Source organism: Limulus polyphemus, unplaced genomic scaffold (genome assembly GCF_000517525.1).
Source record: "Limulus polyphemus unplaced genomic scaffold, Limulus_polyphemus-2.1.2 Scaffold5879, whole genome shotgun sequence".
Taxonomy (NCBI): Eukaryota; Metazoa; Arthropoda; class Merostomata; order Xiphosura; family Limulidae; genus Limulus; species Limulus polyphemus.
Window position 1 is genome coordinate 24,468 of NW_013671489.1, and position 8,356 is coordinate 32,823.

Below are 8,356 nucleotides of genomic sequence, written 5' to 3' on the forward strand. Positions count from 1 at the left end.
ATTTGAGTCTGTTGATGGATTACGGAAGTCCGTACAACATGGTCTACATATTTCAGTATTTGAAGTCTGGTTGATGGATTATGGAAGTTCCGTACAAACATGGTCTACATATTTCAGTATTTGAAGTCTGGTTGATGGATTATGGAAGTTCCGTACAAACATGGTCTACATATTTCAGTATTTGAAGTCTGGTTGATGGATTATGGAAGTTCCGTACAAACACGGTCTACATATTTCAGTATTTGAAGTCTGGTTGATGGATTATGGAAGTTCCGTACAAACACGGTCTACATATTTCAGTACTTGAAGTCTGGTTGATGGATTATGGAAGTTCCATACAAACACGGTCTACATATTTCAGTATTTGAAGTCTGGTTGATGGATTATGGAAGTTCCGTACAAACATGGTCTACATATTTTAGTATTTGAAGTCTGGTTGATGGATTATGGAAGTTGCGTACAAACATGGTCTACGTATTTCAGTATTTGAGGGATGGATTATGTTTTAGCAGTAAAACAAAACAAAAATATGATTCTAATAGTGGTTTTAATTAATACAATCACTACGCCTAACATACAGGAGCAAAATGTCATAGCTTAGGAAAATTAAATAAAAACATTATTATTTATAATTTATTTATTATTGTTTATTAATATTATTTAAGGGAGGACTTGAGACTCAATAATTGAGAATTACCAGGATTTTTACTAGTTACTGGTAATTGTGATATGTGGGACGGCCTGATGATATTGTTATAAAGGAGGACTTGAGAGTCAATAATTGAGAATTACCAGGATTTTTACTAGTTACTGGTAATTGTGATATGTGGGATGGCCTGATGATATTGTTATAAGGGAGGACTTGAAAGCCAACAATTGAGCACAGAACCGTATTTATTTGGAATACTGGTGAAATTCTGTTCTTCAGATTACATTATTCGTTTTGGATCAAGCACGTGTAATTGATACTAATGTGGGGAGGGGACTCTCAAGTATATATAAGGAGCTGTTTCTGATCCATTTCTAAACACTGACAGTTTCTATACTGATTTTTCTAAGCACATTGAATGAGCTCCAACTAAGTGGTCAACAAGGCCACAAACAGCTGCTTCTACGCAGGTACACTGACCTCGAACAACCAGGTGGCTACACTATCCATACAAGGACGAACTTGGGGTGAAAGAATAAAGCACCCGGTTCCGGTACTAAGCAAGAAGTGGTAGCACACACACACATACATACAATTCTCCAAAAGCTGAACTTCGGTTAAAGTTACAACAAACCTATCTTTAGTACATTTTTTGTTGTCCTCGTTCTCTCGAGATGAAATCACACGAGACCACTTGTATTTTTGTAGAGATATAAAAAACAACAATAAATTAGATTTAAACATTTATTATTTAACAACGAAACACCACAAAATCTTCCAACAATCCAAGCCATTCTAGTTTAAGGAAAGAAGAGATTAATAATACTCATTTCATGAAGTATTTACGCAGTATTTTTAATAACATTATATGTATATAATTATCGAATAACTTTGAAAAGTAGGTTTTTATTTAAAGGGAGAGCCTCGGCTGACCTTACACGACACTTGTTACATCCTTAATTTACTTCTATGTTTATGGAAGACCATCTACAGCCGAGTTAGGCGTATACTGATAATACTGAAATATATTTTAGGGACGGAATCAGGCTTGTATTTCAATGCTTTCTTTCAAGTCAAGTATTTGAAATTCGTACTTTTCCTTCCTCTAACTTCTTGAAATTAACCTTTTTTTTAACACTCGAGTAAATAGAAACACAAGATGACAGAGACATAATACAAAGTTACCATTAACAAAGTAAACTTGGTAACTTACCATTAACAAAATAAACTTGGTACGTTACCCTTAACAAAGTAAACTTGGTACGTTACCCTTAACAAAGTAAACTTGGTACGTTACCCTTAACAAAGTAAACTTGGTAAGTTACCATTAACAAAGTAAACTTGGTACGTTACCATTAACAAAGTAAACTTGGTAAGTTACCGTTAACAAAATTAACTTGGTAAGTTACCATTAACAAAGTAAACTTGGTAAGTTACCATTAACAAAGCAAACTTGGTACGTTACCATTAACAAAGTAAACTTGGTAAGTCACCGTTAATAAAGTAAACTTGGTAAGTTACCGTTAATAAAGTAAACTTGGTAAGTTACCATTAACAAAGTAAACTTGGTAAGTTACTGTTAACAAAGTAAACTTGGTACGTTACCATTAACAAAGTAAACTTGGTAAGTTACCATTAATAAAGTAAACTTGGTAAGTTACCATTAATAAAGTAAACTTGGTACGTTACCATTAACAAAGTAAACTTGGTAAGTTACCGTTAATAAAGTAAACTTGGTACGTTACCTTTAACAAAGTAAACTTGGTAAGTTACCATTAACAAAGTAAACTTGGTAAGTTACCGTTAATAAAGTAAACTTGGTAAGTTACCGTTAATAAAGTAAACTTGGTAAGTTACCATTAATAAAGTAAACTTGGTAAGTTACCGTTAATAAAGTAAACTCGGTAAGTTACTGTTAACAAAGTAAACTTGGTAAGTTATCATTAACAAAGTAAACTTGGTAAGTTACCCTTAACAAAGTAAACTTGGTAAGTTACCATTAACAAAGTAAACTTGGTACGTTACCATTAACAAAGTAAACTTGGTAACTTACCATTAACAAAGTAAACTTGGTAAGTTACCGTTAATAAAGTAAACTTGGTAAGTTATCATTAACAAAATTAACAAAAATTAACATCATTAACAAAGTAAACTTGGTAAGTTACCGTTAATAAAGTAAACTTGGTAAAGAACTAAACTGTACTAATTGCTACACAACCAAAGGCTTACTTAGCCAGACAATGTGGTTTCCAAAGGAACAATAAAATACAAGAAGCACCCACTCCAGTGACTGCACCCATTTTTATATTAGGAAGAAACTAACCCTAAACTTGCTGTCATACCAAGTATTGAGTATTTTATATTTTTACCTGTTACAATACCGAATATTGAGTATTTTATGTTTTTACCTGTTACAATACCGAGTATTGATTATTTTATGTTTTTACCTGTTACAATATATATGTATATAAATGAACAAATCACTTATTTTCTATGTAAAATGGTGAGGGAACTGTTTACTTTACATTGGTGTTGTTAGGGGCCCTGGCCCTGTAACCGAGAAAATCATGAGCCCACAAGCAACTTGGTATATAAAGAGTTAGAAAGATGTGTTACAAAGTCGAAAGAGATACAGATACGTTGTTAATGAATTCGACTCACAAGATACCAGACAACTTCAATACTCCCGCCTCTTCTAACGAGGTACTTCTTGCAAGTAAAAAAAACATGTTTTACCTCATAACATATTTTATCTTTAATCTTTTCGGGAGTAATATTATCTTCAAATGTTTACACCAAGACGTAATAAAACACTATTTCTTATGGTTTATAACACTGAAGGTTGTGCTCATAGACAAAAGGTATAACATTATATCACAGTAAGATTTGTTATAGTTTTAATCATATGGCTTAGTAGTTAGCGTGCCAGGCTGTGAATCTGAATGTTTAATGTTCGCGTCCCGTTGCCCCAAAACTGCTCGCTCTGCAACATGAGGCCGTAGGTGCGCTATAAGATTAACAGTCAAATCCCACTATTCGGTCAGATAAGAGTAGCCTAAGAATTGGCGGTGTGTGCTGTTGACTAGATGGTTTCCCTATGATCTGTCGCTTCAAAACTAGGGAGGGCTATATGCAGACAGGTATTTGTGATATACCATCACATCATTTACCTAAAATTGAATGTTACAGATTTCCTTTAAAAATGTTAATTCATACGTGACCCCAATAATTTAAAAGTGATTTAATTAATAAATGTCAAATACTGCGCCCATGCTTTTTTTTTTAAATAAGAGTCGGGTGTGGTCTAATGATTAGCGTATCGGGCTTTTGGGTCGAACGATACAAGGTAGGGAAGTCATGGGGGGGGGGGATCACAGTCAAAACACAAATTAATAATAATCATACATGTAATAATAATAAGGAGTTTACATTATACTTGTCATATTATTAGGTTTTTGAACATATTTAACCTAAGGTTCATACATGGAGTTGGGATTATTAAAACAGTGTGTGAAAACATTTGAGGGGGCCCATGTCCACCCATGATCTATAGGCGTGACGTCACTGGTAAAAGATGAAATGTTAATGTACACACTCCACAGTGGCAGTCAATCAAATTATTTAGTTCAAAGAACGGATAAAACGCTATGGCGGCGGATACGGCTGGTTAGCACCCTCCTTCTGGTTAGTAGTTCAGAATTAAGGACGGTCAGCTGGTCTGGTGGTTAGGGTGCTCTACTTGCAATCTGCAGGTTCGAAACCCCGGCGCTAAACATACTCGCCATTTCAACGTAACGGCCAATCCCACAACTAGTTGGTAAAAAAGTAGCCCAAGAGTTGGCGGTGAATGGTATTGACTAGCTGTCTTTCACTGTTAAATCCGGGACGACTACTTAGAGAGGAAATTAGCGCCACCTGGTAAGTCTGTCCTCGAATCAACAATGATGCATTAGCATCTAAGGTGCCCCAAAGGTCGTAAGCGGTCTCATGATTTAGAAAAAAAAAGTGTTTGTTTGTTTAGTTTAGAGCAAACTACATTGGGCTATCTACTGTGTCCACCGCGGGGAATCGAACTCCTGATTTGAACGTTGTAAGTCGGAAGACTTACCGCTGTCCCACCGGGGGACCATTATCTATTAAGAAAAACTAATCATTAAAACTATATATTCAGGAGCTGTTGATCACGTTCATAAAAACACCCGTGTTGGGGCGCAGTGTAAGAGATCTTTGTTATTAAACCAGAATGCAAAAATAAAAAAATAAAAAGGCTGAAGATAAAAGTTAAAGTTTTAAAAATTATTAGTATGACGTCATCATAGTTCGGAGGTGAAAAGTGCAGCCAACAGAAATAATTCGGTGCATTGGTTTGTCTTTAGGGTTCAGGGCGTGCCTTTCTTACATCCCACCCGAGAAGCATTATGGGCATTATCTCTTTTAATTAAACAACGTGTTCGGTTTGACCGAACGTTCCCTACAGAGATACTCCTGTGTTTATTTTTGTGGCTTCAATTCTGACATCCATTATTTGTTCACCAGTCATCATTTAACATAATTTTCTTTAAAGTTTAAATAAGACCCAGGGAGTCGAATGTTCAGCTTTTTGTTTTTAAATAAAATTTATTTTGATGAGGCAAAAATATCTTCGCAAAAATAAAATATGTTTAATAACTAAAATTTTCATTGGCATCATATTTGGAACTTGTTCGTAGTTTGGAACTACTGACCAGAAGAAAGGCGGCTAGCCAACAAGTCCCGTCACCACATAGGCTTTATTGGACTCTTTGACCCGAATAAACCGAACTGACTGTCTCTTTTGTAACGCGTTCACGGCTGAAAGTGTTCAACGTGTTTTAGCTAACCCTTGAAAGCTGGTGCTGTGGGCTGAACAATTGTGCGCATATTCACTGACGAAACATTTTTTCCTTGGGGGAGGAAAGGGCGTTTCTTAAAACTACCCGTCAAAAGCTGGAATATACCTAATAGTTGACAAAAAGATCATTTCTCACATTCAGCACTAAGCCTAATGAAGCGGAAGTAGGTTGAACCCTTCAATATTTTACCCTATAAAGAAATAAATGTAACAAGCTAGTGGTCAGAAAGGCTGACAGTTCCACCCTCTCCCTTTTCACCTCACACACTTATATTTTCCTAATACATATTGGTTTTCCCGGGAAAAATACCACATTATAAAGTAAACTTCAACGTTTTCGGAGTCTGTGGGCAAAAGTATAAAGTTGATATATATTTTTTATAAGACGTTTAAATTGATGTTTTTGGCATCGATTTTAGGCAGGATAGAAATTTTGGGGCACTGTCAGGATTTCGTTCTTAATGTTCTTACCTAAGTTTTTGTAGTGGACTTTGAGCTGCTATTTCAAGAACTAAAATAGGTCCTGAAGAAACTTTAGTTCTACAAAATAAGATATTTGAACTTAAATGTAATTTTGGAAGACAAAACAACCCATACGAATGAAACAAACCTGAGTTTTATATAAAACTATCTGTAAAGGTTAAAACATTTGATAACTAATATAGGTCTCGGCATGGCCTGATGGTCAGGACGTTCGACTCGCCATCTGAGGATCGCGGGATTGAACCCCGTCACCAAACAGGCTCGTATTTGCTGCCGTAGTGATGTTATAATGTAACGGTCAATCTCACTATTCCCCCTAGTCTTACACTGCTAAATTAGGGACGGCTAGCGCAGATAGCCCTCGTGTAGCTTTGCGCGAAATCCATAACAAACAAACAGGATAATAAACACGACCTCTATAGAGATTTTTTGACTTAGATATAACTGACTAATTATACTAGTTTGAATAAAATATTTATTTTTTCATTGATGCCATTCTCGCGCAAAGCTACACAAAGACTATCTGTTAATTTTGAACTGTTAACGGACACCCTACTCTTATCTTACATCCTCGGATCCATAGTTCAGGAACCCTAACTACTAGGCCACGACCAGCCCTAACATTATTTATTTTTTCATCAATACCATTTACTCAGTTTCATATTTATTACATTTAAAGTATTATTTTTATTTATAAATGCTTCATTTTATTTTTTGGAGAGAGCTTCGGGATGATGTCAGGGAGTGAAGGACGTTATATGTTTTTTTTAGGGAATTAATCTTAGGAATAGACTTGGAGCTATCAAACTTCTTAATAAGTCCATACCATTTAACAGCTAATGTGACTGTTTTTGTTATTTTTATCTATTTTATGTATGAACAGCGTTAAGCGTTTGGTTTGTTTCGAATTTTACGCAAAGCTAATTGAGGACCGTCTGCGCTAGCTATTCCGAATTTAGCAATGATAGATTAGAGGGAAGGTAGCTAGTCGACACCACCCTCCGCCAGCTATTACGTCACTCTTTTACCAACGAATAGTGCGATTAAATATCAGATTATAACGACCCCACTGTTGAAAGGGCGAGCATGTTCGGTGACTGGGGATTCGAACCCGCGACCCGCAGATTACGAGTCGAATGCCTTAACCACCGGGGCTATAAGCAATAGGTCGTTAACATAGAAATAACCATAGGGCCATTTTTGCTGAAGTTTTCATTTCTCGAAACGCTCTCTATAAGATTTTATGTTGCCTAGAGAGAAATGTTGCCTAGAGAGAAATGTTGCCTAGAGAGAAATTTAATCCTGAAATAACATGTGTTCACCTACGTCAGTAATAAAAAAAAAGTTTCAGTAATTAACAACACTATTATTCATGAGGGCTTCCAAATTACCACACCAGTTCACAGTTCACAGAAATGTGGGCTTGGCGTGGTTCAGTAGTTAGTGTACCCGAACTTTGAGTTTCATAATTCATGGTTCGTGATCCGTTGCCACAAGAACGCGCCCCACAGTTTGGGGCCTCGAGTTACGGTTAAATTTCATTATTTGATCAGAAAATAGAGGCTCAAGAGTTGGCGGTGGGTACTGTTGTCTAGCAGCTTTCTCTCTAGGCTGTCAGCTCATAATTTGTGCGCAGATAGCCTTGTGTGGATTTGTGCAAAATCCGGGAACAAACAAAGTTTTACTAGTCACAGATGAGTAATACATGAGTCAAATGTTCCTCTGGTGACGAATCCATCGTTATATTTTCTGAAATCTCTAGTATAGTTAAGGCGAGGAAAAAAACCTGATAACATGATTTTCCCAATGCTAAATTCTAAGTAAACTGGTTAAAAACGGCTTGTAAACCATTTATATATATATAAAGTATAAACCTTATAACTACCATCTAATAAAAGTATAAACTTTAAAGTATCATTTAATAAAGGTATAGTTTTTAAAAGTATAAATGTATAAACCGTAAAACTACTACCTAATAAAGGTATAAACCGTAAAACTACCATCCAATAGGTGTGCTTGTGTTTGTTTTATAGCAAAGCCACAATGGACTATCTGCTGTGTCCACTGTGAGGAATCGAACTCCGGATTTTAGCGTTGTAAGTTCGTACACTTACCGCTGTCCCACCGGGAGACCCATCAGACTATACATTTTAAACTACCATCTAATATGATACAAACCTTAAATATTTTGTTATTTGTTGTTTGTTTGTAATTAAACACAAAGCTACACAATGGGCTATCTGTGTTCTGACCACCACGGGTATCGAAACCCGAATTCTAGCGTTGTAAGTCCGCAGACATACCGCTGTGCCACTGGGGGGCAGGGAAGCGGGTTTCAGTTTCATAATATATGG